At 47.0% G+C, this 14,824-nt stretch overlaps 1 protein-coding gene across 17 annotated transcripts in view; it reads left to right on the forward strand.

The window, feature by feature from the left end:
• The first annotated feature begins 3,943 nt into the window (after positions 1 to 3,943).
• The window catches only part of L3mbtl3 (L3MBTL histone methyl-lysine binding protein 3), a 109,424-nt gene continuing 98,543 nt past the window's right edge, over positions 3,944 to 14,824 (forward strand). For 3 of the 17 annotated variants that reach the window (XM_075946938.1, XM_075946977.1, XM_075947015.1), the window contains exons 1-2: positions 4,005 to 4,087; positions 7,760 to 7,833. The gene's annotated coding sequence lies outside the window, so the exon portion shown is untranslated. Of the gene's footprint in view, positions 4,088 to 5,800; positions 6,180 to 7,747; positions 7,834 to 14,824 lie in introns of those variants that run through there. The other 14 variants (XM_075946987.1, XM_075947051.1, XM_075947025.1 and 11 more) reach the window with 14 other exon arrangements.

The following is a 14,824-nucleotide window of genomic DNA, read 5'->3' on the forward strand; positions in this document are numbered from 1 at the left end:
ACTGAGCTCTTAAAAGTATCAGTAATAGGCTGGGTGGTGGTGCATGCCTTTAATCCCAGCACTTGGGAGGCAGAGGCAGGTGGATCTCTGTGAGTTTGAGACCAGCCTGGTCTACAAGAGCTAGTTCCAGAACAGGCCCCAAAGCTATGGAGAAACCCTGTCTCGAAAATATATATATATATATGTCAATAATAAGAATGTGGGTGGGTGAGACCAAATTTACATCCTTGGAATAACATGGAGTACACAATTTCCTAGGCAAACAAAACACAGCAATCACCTGATCACTCAATGCTTATTTAAAAGTAAGACAATTAGAGAAACCCTGTCTCGAAAAACCAAAAAAAAAAAAAAAAAGAAAAAGAAAAGTAAGACAATTCAGTAAAATGCACGATTTTTAGTATTGTTCACTTAAACAGTTTTTCTAGAAATAGTCATCTTTACCATAAGACTGATGGCCAATCACACACATTGCAACCGGAGGTTCTGAGTTAAGCAGCCTGCGACTATAAAGCCAATCAAATCTAACCGGCCTTAGGGAAATGGAATCCGTGCCCTCTATCTCATTAGTACAAGCTTAAGCCCAGGGAGCGAGCTCTCCCTTGACAACATTCTGCTACCTGGAAGGTGGATGACCCCTCACTCCTGACTCAGATTACTTACTGGGTTCTATATCATTTGTACTAAAATGTGACCCGTGCCTGTTATATTAGGAGGGGCAGAGGCACATGGGTTTTGAAAGAGGCTCAGAAATCAGTTAGCCTGTTTGCACTCTTAAACTAAGGAGAGAATGGAGGCCCCAAAATATGAATGGGCCTGCTCAGTGGGTCCTAGTGGGGGTAGCTCCTGTGGGGCAGAACGCAGACCTCCTGGACTTCATTCATCCTTGGACATCTTTAAACTAAAGGTGGGGGCACTGGCTCACAGAGGAGGCCATCCATCGCAGGCCTGTGTCCTAAAGGGCAGGACCTGCTTAGTGTTGGGGTCAGGAAGTGAAAGTTTCTAACTTGAAAGTTGTGCACTAGCCGTTACAGAACATAAAGGCAGAGGTTTTGAATGACTGCCACTTGGGAACTCTAGAGAAGCCTCAAGATGTTGTTGAAGAGTGAACGCCATAATTTGGTTAAAATATTTTCCATAGAAAATTACTTTGGCTTCAGCATATCTAGGCATGGACATTGTATGTGTGTGTAGGGGGTATGAATGAATACTTGTTATTTAAAACACATAGAAAAATAAGGAACTGAGGTAATCCCCTTGTCTTGGACATCAGGGGAGTGGCAGGCCTATATCTGAAAAGTGAGTTTGGTATTTTCATGTTCTGGGATGAGGCAGAGTCAGATAAACAAGAGGTAGAGCAGGAGGAGATTAAACGATGCTGGCCAGAAGCAAAAAGTATTCGTCTATTGGCCAGTGAATGGTTAGTGGAGCGCAAAAGGCAGGGCAAGGAAGCTTCTATTAACATACTGCTTTTCTGGGGAAAAGTGGTCCAATGTACTGATGACGGTACCAATTTACATAAAGAATAAAACTGTTATCTAGGTTCTAATGGCATTTTTGCTTGTCTGTGATGGTTTTCCAGGTTTTTTTGGGGGGTGGGTAGGGGGAGGACAGATTTTAATGTCCTTATTCTGACAGGTCTTCATTATCTTCAGTATCTCCACTATGTAGGGCTATAACAACTTGAGACAAAGTTTCCACAGTGACTTTGGGAGCAAAGATACAATGTATTGTATCCAACTTCAAGTCATCCCCATTTCTGTTAGCCAACCCTCACCAGGGCAGGTTTCCATATAAGGCATACTCTCTAAACCCTTGACTGTAATAGGCTTCTCTGATTGGTTGCCCTTCATAGACTCCTTCTAAGATAATGGGCCATCATACATCCTGGGTCGTTCCTTATTGCTAAGGGTACACCTCCATTGTTCCTGCTACCATGGTTTATTACTTAACAAAGTTGCATATAATGTTACTTTTGGGCATCTTTTCATCTGAGGCACTTTGGAGGAAGGGTGGGCGGTCAGGGCAGCAAACATCTACTAACCCAGCCCTTAAGAAGCTGAGTTAAATAATTGCTGTGAATCTAGGCCAACCTGGGTTGCAGTAGAAGACTTTAAACCAAAACCAAACCAAACCAAACCCAAATACCCAGTTTAAAAAAAGACCATTGAATAAAATGCCTATGAACACACACACACACACACACACACACACACACACACACACACACACACGAAACAGAAATATCACTTAATTTTTTTTTTTTTTTTTAGAGAATGACTTTAAGATGGAGTTTTAGAAAGAGGAATTGGAAATTTGATTTTCTTGGGGGCAAGGTCTTAGGTTATCACAAAACTCTCGGCCCTTCTTTCTCTTGTAGTCTGCCTTTGGCCATTTCACTTGGTTATTCAAGAGTTGGGAAGAAAAGGGGAGAAGCTGAAATTCCTGTCTGCTAATGAAGCTGTCCTTGCAGCAGGTTGAACTTAACGAGTAAAATCAGTCCTCAGGTGGTGGTCTGAGGTAATCAATAGCTCTCACTAACCAGACGGTCCCTGCTGCACACGCCTGAACCAGCGACGTGTGTGCAACAAATGAAGCTTCTTTTACAAACCCATTTAAACTCTGCAGGGTTAGTTAGCACCTGTGTCCCAAAGCACATGTCAAGCTATGTACCTCGATTTGGGAGTTGGAGAGCTGGTCTCTACAGTACCAGAAGAAATGGGTGGTGATCTGTTTCTCTAGGGCAATTTCACGGGCCTGAGGAAGGAATTTAAGAGTTTATTTTCTGAAGCTAGTTCAAGGAACATTCCTTCAGTGAAAAAAAAAATTCAATCAAGAATAATCTTACTTTTTAGGGGAAGGCTTTTTAATATGGAATTTCCATCTTTGATATATTTAAGTTCTAGGCCTCGGGTAACAATAGCAGAGAAAGGCCCCTGTGCCCTTCATTAGATGCGAAGCAAACAGTACATGATGGGGGCGGAGCTTTCCTTTACTTCCCCACTGCTTCCCCTTTCCCCTCAGAGAAGAGCTAGGCTTGCCTCACAGTCTCCGAAATCACACGTTGCTGCATTTTCCCCCTTTTCCCTCACAGGAAACTCTCCAGTGTTATCTACTTATGTATTGCAACTTTAATGACTTCGAATTGTTTTGTCTGCCCCCCGAACCTCGTAGAAAAGGGGAACCGTAAACTCCCCCAAAGCCAGCTTGCAGTCCGTAAGCTGAAAACTGTCAATATCGAAATACAATACTAGCTGGATCCAGATTTGACGCGCTGACAAAGGCAGGGTTTGCTATTTAGGAGAGCTCAGCCATCTTGCCTGAGAACATTAAGCGGGCGGTCCCGTCTTATTGCCTAGGCACTTTATCAGGGATTTCTAAGTTGAGGTAGAACTCCCAGCGTCCCTTAGAACAGAGGCCTAACCCGCTGAAGCTGTCAATAGAAATCCCATTTAGGATGCGGAACGAACGCGCAAGTTTCAGACTTGATTATGCATTCTTCCAGTATCGAAAAGGGCAAATTAAACTCCGTTGCAAGCTTAGAACTTTATTTCGTATTTTTCTTGACCTGTGGCATGTATTCAGCCCCTGGGTAGCAATTGGGATGAGACCAGGGCCCACTCTTTAATGGCTGAACGCACACATTTAGTCAGCACATGGTGGATTCGCTGCTCTGAGAATTGCCTTAGGAAAAAAAGTAAAGTGCAAAAGCAGACAAAGAAATCTATAACCTTCTCAGTCTTTCCCATTTGTTCGGGCCGTTCTCCGACCCAGCTCGGAAGCAGCAGCGCCAAGGATCGCGAAGGGATGCACCTGAACCAGTGTCTGCGGGCGGCCGCCTCGGCCGAGCCGCTCAATTGCTGCTTTCCAGCGGCGAAGGCGCAGCAGCAGTAACAGGGAAGCCAGCGCGAGCCTCCCCGGCGGCGGCGGCGGCGGCGGCAGCGGCGGCGGCGGCGGCACCGGCACCAGCGCAGTTTCCCCTCTCCCCAGCCCTGACTCTACGCGCACATGCGCACTGCGCCCGCAGCCCTGGACCATTTGTCAGGACTACTCGTGAGACGGAGAAAAAAAAAGAGAAAATTTGGGGGTAAGAAGCGGCTGATCGGATCTAATCTCTAATTAATCCGCAGCTCGGCCCGTGCCAAAGCCATTCATTGATTTTTTTTCTGGGTGAGGATGAAAGTTCCGAGAGCTAGAGAGGGAAGGAAGCGCACCCTCGTCTTGGGAAAGCGATCAGGGGAGGGGAAGGAGAGAAGGGGTTTCTCCCCCACTTCTCTGCGCCTCTGGGAAAGAGGAGAAAACTTAATCCCGGGGAAAAAAAGTGGGCAAGTGACTCGGAAGCGGCTGGTGGGGGAGTCTGTGGGCATCTCACTCTGAAGTAGTGAGTGCGAGTGCGAAAGAGGAACAAAAGAGAGAGAAAAGAGAAAGGAAAAAATGGGGGGAGGAGAGACTTGTATTTTTTCCTCCTTTTGCGCGCACACGGGGAAGGGTGTGGGGGGCCGTGCGGAAGGGAGCGGGCCGAGGCGGCCGCGTCGGGCCGTCGCCGGCGCGCAGGCGGCGGGATGCGTGTGGGCCCCCTCCCCCGCGCCCCCCCTCCGAGCTTGTCACTTTGGTCGCTTTTTTGACACCGGGCGCGGGGTGGCGGCGGTGGGGGGGAGTGCGGCGCCGCGGGGCTGCGTGTCCGGGGCGGCGCTGGGTGTGTGTGTGGTGGGGGGGGGGACACCGCGGCGGAGCCGCAGCCTCCCCGGGGGGCGCCGAGCGCGGTCGGCCCGGGGCAGGGGGCGCCGGCTTCGGGAGGGGACCGTGGGGACGATCGCGGTGGAGACTCGGTGCGGCGGCGGCGGGAGGACGCCAGCCCCGGCGCGCCGCCCCTGCGGCCCCATCCGCCCGTGTGGCCTTTGTGCCGGGCGCGCACCGGGAGAGCGAGCGAGCTAGCGAGCGCGAGAAGTCCAAGTACGGGAGACCGAGGCAGTGGGAAAAGAGGCCGGGCCACTTTGCTTCCCGGCTCGGCTGCGGAGAACGGACTGGTTGAATGTGGCAGAGGCGCGTCTCGCCGGCGCGGCCGTGTGTGTGTGTGGTGTGTGTGTGTGTGTTGGTGTGTGTGTGTCGGTGTGTGTGTGTTGAGTGTGAGCGCGCGCCGAGAGGCCTCCGCGACTCGCACCGCGCACACGCACCCTCACACGCACGCACACCCGAGCCGCGGCGGGGCCGGCGGCCGAGAGTTTGCGTGTGCTCTCCCCGCTCGCCACCTCCCCCGCTCGCCGCCGCCGCCGCCGACTGTGGGAGAATTTCCTAGAGATCGCCTCCAATTTCCGCCATTTTGGGAAAGTTGCACGGAAAAAAAAAAAAAAGAAATAAAGCCTCCGCTGGATTTTTTTTTCCCCTGCCCGAGACAGGAAAGTGCTTTTTAAGGGAGCGCGGCCGGCGGCGCGGGCCCGGCATTGGCGTCCCCGCGGGGAGGAGGGCGCGGGCCGGGCACCCGCGCCGTCGCGGCCGCGTTCTTGTCGGTGCAGCGCCGCCGGTGCGGGAGGGCGGGCGGGCGTGTGGGAGAGGCGAGGCGAGGCGGCGGGGCTGCCGCGGGGGGCCGCGCTGCCTGCAACTTGTTTACGGTCGCCCGCGGTGGCCGAGGCCGGCGAGCCGGGTCCGCCTCGCGCCGCGTGCGTGCGCCCGCCCTTCTGCGCTCATGGACTGCTGTCTGGTCCCCGCTCGCGTCCTGGGCCCGGCGGGGCGGCGGTGGCGGCGGCGGCGGTGGCGGCGGGGCGGGGGAAGTAGAGGCCGGCGGGGGTGGGGATCGGGAAGCGCAGGAGCGGAGGCATCCGCCGCGCGCCCCGCCAGCCGCCGACCGGAGGAGGAGGCAAACTTGAGAGAGCGGCGGGCCGAGGGGCGCGCTGGCGGAGGGAAAACTTTAATCGCCTCCTGAGGGTGGAGAAAAAAAAAAAAGCAAAAAGACAAAAAAAAATAGGGGGGGGGGTTGTGGGACCCGAACCCCCGATCGCGGCCCACCGCACGACCGTGAGAGAAAGTTGACCGGCTGGGCGGCTTGCTCCGCGCCCGGCCCGCGCGAGGCAGAGGTCTGTCTGTCCGTCCGCGCTCCGTGATAGCCGGGGTGGGAGATCGAGCCGCACTGCCGGGTCGCGTGGGTCAAGGCTCTTGCCCCACCCTTCCACGGGGACACGAAGGTAAACGTCGCTTTGGTTTCCCTTCTCTGTCCTGCAGCCACCGCCCAGCTTCCTTTTCCTCCTTTTTCCCCGTTGATTTTTTTCTCTCTTTTTTTTTTGGGGGGGGGGGGCAAAAAACGGAGTCTCTTTCCTTATGCAACTTCCTCGGGGCGCCGTTTGCACGGCCCTTCCCCCCGCCTTCTGCATCCCTTGGCCCGCTCCTTTGCCATCTCGGGGCCACCGCCAGAAACATGCATTTGAGATCACCCAAAGTGCCCAGGAACAAAAATAGATTTTAAAAAATTGTTCTAAGTTAAAGGAAACTGAGACGAGAAATAAAAACCCGTGTGTGTGTGTGTTGAATTTTTATTTCGGTTTTCGTAGATGGTTGGTTGTGATGTCTTTATTGGTGTGGGGAGCCCTGGAGGCTTTGTACTGGCTACCTCGGTCGCGTGGATTTTTGCGCAAGTTTTTAGAAAAACACTGACTCGAGTAGAGAGCATTTCTCCGGAAAGTTTCAAGTGTAGCAAAATAGTGAGCCTGCAAAACTGGCCGAGGGGGACCTCTAGTGGTTACACTCATCCTAAGTTCGCGAGGCAGAGAGCAAAGTTTGGCCTTTACTTGTAGCTACGCAGTCCGTTTAGACGTGGAAGTAATTAGAGGACCCGAGATAGCAGCTAGATGTGGGAACGGTGCTGATCAGAAATAGAAAGTTTGTAAATCAGACAACAATGAATTGGGAGTTTTTGGGCCCTGTGATTTCCGCGCTTTCTTGCTTACATTAAAAAAGAAATCCTTTCATTCTGAGATTTGAGATCGGCATACCATAGATAAGGAAATTTGTTTTATCATTCACTGTTTCCCCCCACTCTGAGTCATGACAGGTAGCTTAATTTGGAACGTTAAGGAGAAATCAAAGTAAAACGTGCTTAAAACTGCAAAAGGTGAAAAAAAACTTTTTAAATTTGTTTTTTCTACGAGCCTGTCATTTTGTTCTCTGATCCATGTAATTTCAGGTTAAAAAGTTATTCACTAACCTACATATCTACTTATAAAATAAATATTGTCGTTGTAAGAATATAATTTTGATTCACTAAGTAAAAAGTTATTACGGGAATACTTTGTATAATTTATGATTTTAATATATATATTTAAATGAGTTGCATACCTATTTCCCAGTGTGTATACTGTAAAGGATCTTGAATTTTAAAGGTGAAAACCAGAGAAATGAAGATTGTGTCAAACCACCCTTGTAACTGCCGCCTGTCATCATACATACGATGGACTGACCTATATAGCCCAGGCTGGTGTTGAACCTCTATCTTCCTGCCTCAGTACTGTCCCTAGTGCTTAGATAGCACTACTCTTGTTTACAGTGAGGAATTTTGTTGTGTGAATTTAGAATATGGGGATGATGTGAATGATTAAAGTTAATTTCGCCTCATGTGGAACTGGCTGACTGTATTCTAATACGCAGAGAGATGCCGTGTGAAACTATGCATGTTGAGTTTGAATTGGAGATTATAGATGTGAAGGCTTAAGGAGAGGGCTTTGATTTTTTTTTTATTTTCTTTCTTTTCCTCTTTTAAAATCAATGCTAGATCCTTAGAAGTCTTGGGGTGCACAGCAGTTGTGAAGGCCGCCAGACGGTTCTGCCTTTTACCACCGCCTTGAGGTAAGAGTCACGTGTTGCGATCAATTTCTTTTCTGTTATACTAGGAATGCTGAACACTGCATTTGCAAATCAAGGAGAGTGTGTGTCAGGTTTAGTAGGGAAAAGATCCTAAGTTTTTGGGAAGTTCTTTGAACCTATGAACAAGTAGACACCAAGAGTCCTTGAAAGATGAGGGAAAATGAGATTTGTGCTAGCCTGTGTGTGTTTGGTGTGGGTGCTTGGGGAGATCAACTGGAGTTGTTACTTGCCTTCCTGCATTGCTCACCACCTTTTTTTCCTCCTTCCCGAAACCTGATCGCTTTCCCTGAATCTGGCTCACTGATTGGCTAGATTGGCTAGCCAATGAGTTACAGAGCTCCTTAGGTTGCCACCCTCCCTAAGTGCTCAAGTTACAGTTGAGGGTGTTTTTGTGGGAGTTATCAGGATCTGAACTCAGTCTTCCTCTTCATGTTTTTGTGGGTGTCTCTTTTGTGAGCTCTCTCCCCAACCCCGTTTACTGGATTATTTTCGTTTTTTCTTGTCGGGGGGAGGGTGAGGATTATTTTCGTTTTTTCTTGTCGGGGGGAGGGTGAGTGGGAGGGTGTGTTTCGAGTCAGGGTTTCTTTGTGTAGCCCTGGCTGTTCTGGAACCTCCCCTGTTGACCAGGCTGGCCTCTCACAGAGATCCGCCTGCCTCGGTCTGAGTGCTGTGATTAAAGGCCTGTACCATCAAGGCCGGGCTGTTGTTGGATTCTTAATTAACATTGCAGTGCCCTCTTTTCTACTGAAAGCAATTTCTTCCTTTTGAATTAAGAAAGTGAGAAAACCAGAACAAAGCGGCGTGAGTGGCTACCTTTATAAATATACAATAGGAAAAAAATAAGAATAATTAAGTATACAGTAGTAGGAAAGAAACGGGAACTTTAAATGTGACTTTAAATGTGTTCGGGGTCTGAGCTACAGTTTTATAGCTAAAATTTATGGCAGTGTAGGGGGAGTTAATTAATTAACATGTAATTAACATTTATGTGTCTCCTATGGATTAAATCCAAGAAGGCCTTACTTCTGCCAGATACCATGTCTTAGGAATATAGCATAGACTTGTGAGTTTTTAAAACATTTCTATGGGTATATATAGTTTTGTTTAGATTCTGTCTAATAAGATCTCTTTGCTTATCTTGGAGAGTGCTGGCTTAACCCCAATAAATAATCTAGGACCTACCTTTAGAATCTGAACCATTTGATGGGGGAAACCACAGCTGGGTTAGAATATCTGACTTCTCTTTAATCTTTCTTTCTCCTTTCCCACTGACTTTCCTGCCTTCTCTGTCTCAGTTCTAAAGAATTTGCTACTTGGGCTGGCGAGATGGCTCAGAGGTTAAGAATTTTGGCTGCTCTTCCAGGGGTCCTGAGTTCAATTCCCAGCAACCACACGGTGGCTCACAACCATCTGTAATGAGATCTGGTGCCCTCTTCTGGTGTGCAAGCATACTTGCAATTAGAGCATTGTATACATAATAAATAAATCTTTAAAAAATAGTTTGCCAATTCCTGTTTGGCAGAAGCAAAAGAACATGAAAGTTAACTTTACTTTTAAATTTTATTAATTATTATTAATATTCCTCTCTCTCTCTTTGTGTGTGTGTGGGGGGGTGCATCATATCACATGTGTGGCAATCAGAGGACATCATTGGGGTTATTCCTTTCCATCTTTATATGGGTTCTGGGCATTGAACTCAGGTTGTCAGACCTGAGTGACAGATGCCTTTACCCGCTGAGCCATCTCACTGGCCCAAGCCTTCTTTTTACAAGCAGAGTTAATTATCCTCCGTGGGTCAGGCGTGGCTTCCAAGTGAAACTGAATAGTGGCCAGAATAAAAGTGATTGTAAACAGTGATTTATTGTCATTTTCTGCTGTGCACTGACTTAATTAGTACAGTTAGAGAATTCATAGATCTAGTCCTCGGGCATGTGTGGGTGATGCTGCAGAGACGGACAGGAACAGTCACCAGGCTGTGCAGACACAAGTACAATTCCAGGGACAAAACCCCAGCTTGCTGGAGTAGTCAGTGCAGTACCTGTGTGCTGGGTTGAAGACAATGCTTATTAGTCTTCATTTGAGAAGCCACTGTGGCTGTGGATAGCAAGCTACAATGGGAATCAGAACGCTGAACTCTGCAATCCAATATATCATCTTGTATGAGTTACTGGGCCTCCTTCACCCTGGATTTTCCCCTCTGGAAAATGGGAATGTCAACATTGGCCTCTCTCTCTCCCTCTCTCTTTCTCTCCCTCTCTCTCGTAAAGGAAGGAAGTTTTGAGACCTGTAAAGAGGTGTTGAAGTATATGGTGGTCATTTGACGCTGTCACTGTCAGCAGGCTTTGTGACGAACAAGAGTCAGGCTCTTTAGTGTGGAGCTAGTGATTCAGTTCCTGGCTTTAGTCTACGATAGTATATATACCTGTCAAAAGGTTCTAGCAGCGTCCTTCTTTTACGTCCCTTTCCTTTCTTTCTTATTTTTGTTTTTTGAGACAGTATCTTGGATTTGTCGCTCTGACTCTCTCTATGTAGACCACACTGACTTGGAACTCACAGAGCTCCTCCCACATTTGTCTCAGGAGAGTTAGGATCTAAGTCATGTACCATCATGCCTGGCTATGTCAGTCTGTCTTTCCTTATTATTTACATTCTTTCTTTAGATTCATTTGTTTATGCCATTAAATGGTTGTGCACGCCTTTCATCCCAGCACTCAGGAGGCAGAGACAGGTGGATCTCTGTAAGTTTGAGGTCAGCCTGGTCTACAGCGCTAGTTCCAGGACAACCAGGGCTACCTAGAGAAGCCCTGACTCAAAAACAAAACAAAAACAAACAAAAACAAAAAAACAACCCAATCAACCAAAACAAGTAAACACAAAACAGATTTACGTATTTTTTTTATTTATTACTTTATATGTATGTGTACCACGTTTGTGCTTGGTGAACCCCAAAGTCAGAAGAAGGTGTTGGATCCTCTAGAACTGAAAGTAGGTGCTATGGGTCCACTCAGGTCGTCTGCAAGAGCAACAAGTGCTCTTAACTGCTGAGCCAATTCTCCAGCTCCGGTGTCTTTTATTTCTTATGAAAAAATATGTTGGTTGTTGAGTGGAGGAACAGCACTCTATCATGCTGCTGGTTACAAAGCCTGAACTTTGTACCAAATGAATAGAAGGGCTAAGGAAGGAAATGTTTATAAGTAATACCTGCTGGTGGGAGCAGTAGGGTGAAGTACGGATCGCTGTGGGATGGGAATCTGTTTACTGTCATGCTGGATCGCTGTGGGATGGGAGTCTATTTACTGTCATTAACATTTTGGTGGCATCGCGTGATTCTGCTGGAAAGGACGGTGAGAGGACAAGTGACTGGGAGGTAGTAATGGGAATGATTGGGGAGAGCAGGGATTGATTCCTGAGAATGTCTGCTTTGAAGGAACATTTCAAATAAGACTCCCCCCACCTGTTTTTTAGACGTCCTTGTCACTGTGTTGTTCATTATCACTAACTCTCTAAAATCTAGATGGAAAAACAGAGAGAGAGAAGTACTCTGTTATTATCTTCAACCTAATGATACCGAACCTGACAAAGCAAAGCCTGACATGTTCTGGTTTTATTCGTTTTATTTCATCTCCTTTTTATAGACTATCCGATCAATATCCTGGGGGTCTAAACACTCAGTAGTGAAGGAGAGAATATGTACTTGTCCATTTTTTAAACCATGGAGTAATTGAGAGAGAGGTAGTTCTCGAGTAAACTTCATGTTTTTGTTGTTGTTGTTATTTTAGTGTTATGCCTATTGGCGTTTTGCCTTCATGCATGTCTGTGTACCACTTGTGCCTAGGGAGGTCAGAAGACATTTTGGAATCCTCTGGAAGTGGAGTTACAGGTGATTGTGAGCCACCATGTGGGTGCTAAGAATAGAACCGTAGTCTTCTGGAAGAGCAGCCAATACTCTTCACCACTGAGCCATCTCTCCAGCCCAATCATGTATTGTCATAGATAAGCTAGCCATGGTTTATGGTCGATAGGTCAAGATAGGGCCATTGTAAGAGAGGTAGCTTTATGTGGTATGTAGCAGATAGGTCATGGAGTCTTCCCTCAAGCAGTGTTTTTGGTTTCTTAACTAGTTGCTACTGAGTTTTAACAGTGTTGAAATCTGAGAGGCAAGGTTTTGTTCCCTTGGAGCTCCCAAGCTCTTTAGCCCAGGAGGAGAGATAACTGAGAACTCTGCCGATTGCAACAGCTGCTGGGGCTGTTCTAGTGTGTGTATGGCAATAGTGTAGCAAGTGCACATTGGGCCATGAAGAGAACACATGCTCTTCATGTTATAGAAGGTGTTATAGAAGTCAGTGAACTTGCGTGCTGACTGATGATGTCAAATGATGTTATAGATGAGAGACAGTATGTATCCCATGTTAATTAGTCTCCAGAAATGAGTAAGCCACTTTCTAATCAGGACTGAGGAACACCTTTGTTGTGCTTCTGGTCAAAGTGATGCCGTTTCTTTGACCAGTGTGTTCACAAGGTGAGCTGGTGAAGGTCTACTCTATCACTCTTCCTGTTTGCTACCGTTGGATGGACTCATCTGCCTTAGAATCCTAAGATACTGTATTTAAAATACTTACGTGTTTACATGTGTATGGTGTCTTGAAGTTGAAGGGATCTGTAGAAGTGATATTTTTTGTACGGTCTTTTTTTATATCTATCTTTATAGGTAGCTAAGTAGGTAGGTAGGCAGATGGATGATTTGTGAAGTCTTCATTATCCAGTGGAGATATTCTCAGGCGTTGTCTTTTCACAATGATAAATTTTTCTCAGTAATGTGTGTGGATGAGAGTCAGTGATTGTTCATGGCTATTCTGCAACAGGTGGAGAAAGGCAGTACCAGGAACACATCACCCCGATAGATGAACTTGATATGGGGTTGAAGGCATCCCATTAGGAATCAGGTATTTTGGAGGAAGGAAAAGAACATGTCCAAGGACCTTGGGTGATGTTGGAAAGAGAAGTGGACTGGGGACCATGGAGATGGATAAAGGGCAAAAGCCCCTGCTGCAGAGTGAGGTGGCCTGAGTCTGATCTAGTCAAGGAGGAGGTTATTCTCTGGTTTCCGTAGCAGTGCCACGGCATGTGTGCTTGTAGGTGAGTGCAGAGACACGTGCGTGCGCTCGCACACACATGCGTGCTCATACACGGTGGGAGAGAAATATGTGTAATTAAATGAAAAAAAGTGGTTTAGAGTTAGGAGCCTTGGTGGAAGTTAAAAGGGTTGTGTGCACATTATAGGTAATATGGTAAACTCCTTCTCCAAGATCCGTCTGTCCCATACGTACCATAAATGTTTTGTGTTCACTCAGCTCCTTTGTGGAGAGCATCTGTTTCACATAGATCAGTATTGGGGGGTAGTCACGTGATCAGCATTTAGCGCTGAATCAATGAATGTTTTGTCTACTGAGCTGCAGAGCGTCAGTCTTTAGACTCAGTGTGCTCGTAATCTAGAGAGATAAGCTGTACGCATACAGTAGTATACAGACCATGATTGTGAGTGTGCGGTGGAGATTAAGTCACAGGTACACAGGATATCTCTGGATGTGCTGTTACCCACGCTGCTGACCTAGAGATGGGTAGAGCGCCAGTGTCTTCACTTCCACTGGTCTCCAACGTTTGTGTTATTACCTCTGTTTTTGATACAGTGTTTCACTGTGTAGCCCAAGGCAGCTTTAAGTCCAACTGTAGCTGAGGGAGAGGTTGGCCTTGAACCCAGAGCACAGCTGCTGGAGCCTCCTGCTGTGTCTCCTACTTTGACTTGTTATTTCCTTTCAAAGCAACTCAGTCCTCAGAGATACTTCTTAACTTGTCCAAATCCACTTCTGTTTGAAAGGGGGAGGGAGGGCCGAAGAAAATGACAGTATAGGCCTAGAACTGTTTTGTTACTTTTAGACTTCTGATTTTCAAACAGCAACTCCTAGAGTTAAAATAAAAACGTATTTCCAGATGAATGTGTCTTCTGTGATGTATTGGCTCATATTAATGAACAATAAAGAAGGATTGATGGGAAGAAAATATTTATCTTTTTATCTCAATCTTTAAGTTGAGAATTGAGATTACTGATATTGACTGGGTTATGCTAAAAAGTCCTCTGATAGAAATGACACACGGTATTAGTAACATTGAAGAAGAGCAGAGAGAGGCTGGGATCGTGGTAGAGCGTTTGTCTAGCGTTTGAGACTCTGGCTTCAACCCTCTTTAACACAGGAAGAAATGGAAACTAAGTTTACTGACACAGACTGAAAAGATGATGAAATTCACTCAACAGCCAGGATTGTAAAAGAAGAAACTTAAGGGAACACACACACACACACAGACACACACACACACACACACACACACACACACACACACACGTGCGCGCAGGAGGGGGGATAGCAAGTGCATGGGTGGGGTGGTGCTGGTGGATAGTAGTGTGGTATCCTAGGGAAAAAATGCAAACACAATCTGGGTTGGAAATATTTCCGCAACAGTGCTTCAACTACTGGTGCTAGTCTGATCAGAAGGCCGAGTGTATGGTGCGGGAAGGGAGGGGCCCTTTGCCTTCTTCAGGGGTTCAGTGGTACCGTGGCCACACATATCTGCGATGTGAGTTGTTCACATCAGACAGGACTTTAGGGTGGCTTAGAAAGTTGTCATCACAAGTGCTGACTAGAGGGTAATGGATTGTTCAGATTTGACGGCGTCCCCTCCCACCCCCCTCTCCTGCTAAGTGGGACCATACCTTTATATTGTGTTTAGTTTTGTGTTTCTAGAGTGTTTGAAATAAGGTTGCTTAGCCTGCAAAATCACCTGAGTCTTTCCCCCATCCGTTTCACCATTGACTGACTCCTGGATAGTGAGTGAATTGGAAGGTCTGCATGGCTAATCATGTCTGGTGTTAAGTAATCTAAATAATTCAACCTGTTGGTATGGGCTTCCTTGGTGGATT

This window comes from Microtus pennsylvanicus, chromosome 1 (genome assembly GCF_037038515.1).
Source record: "Microtus pennsylvanicus isolate mMicPen1 chromosome 1, mMicPen1.hap1, whole genome shotgun sequence".
NCBI lineage: Eukaryota > Metazoa > Chordata > Mammalia > Rodentia > Cricetidae > Microtus > Microtus pennsylvanicus.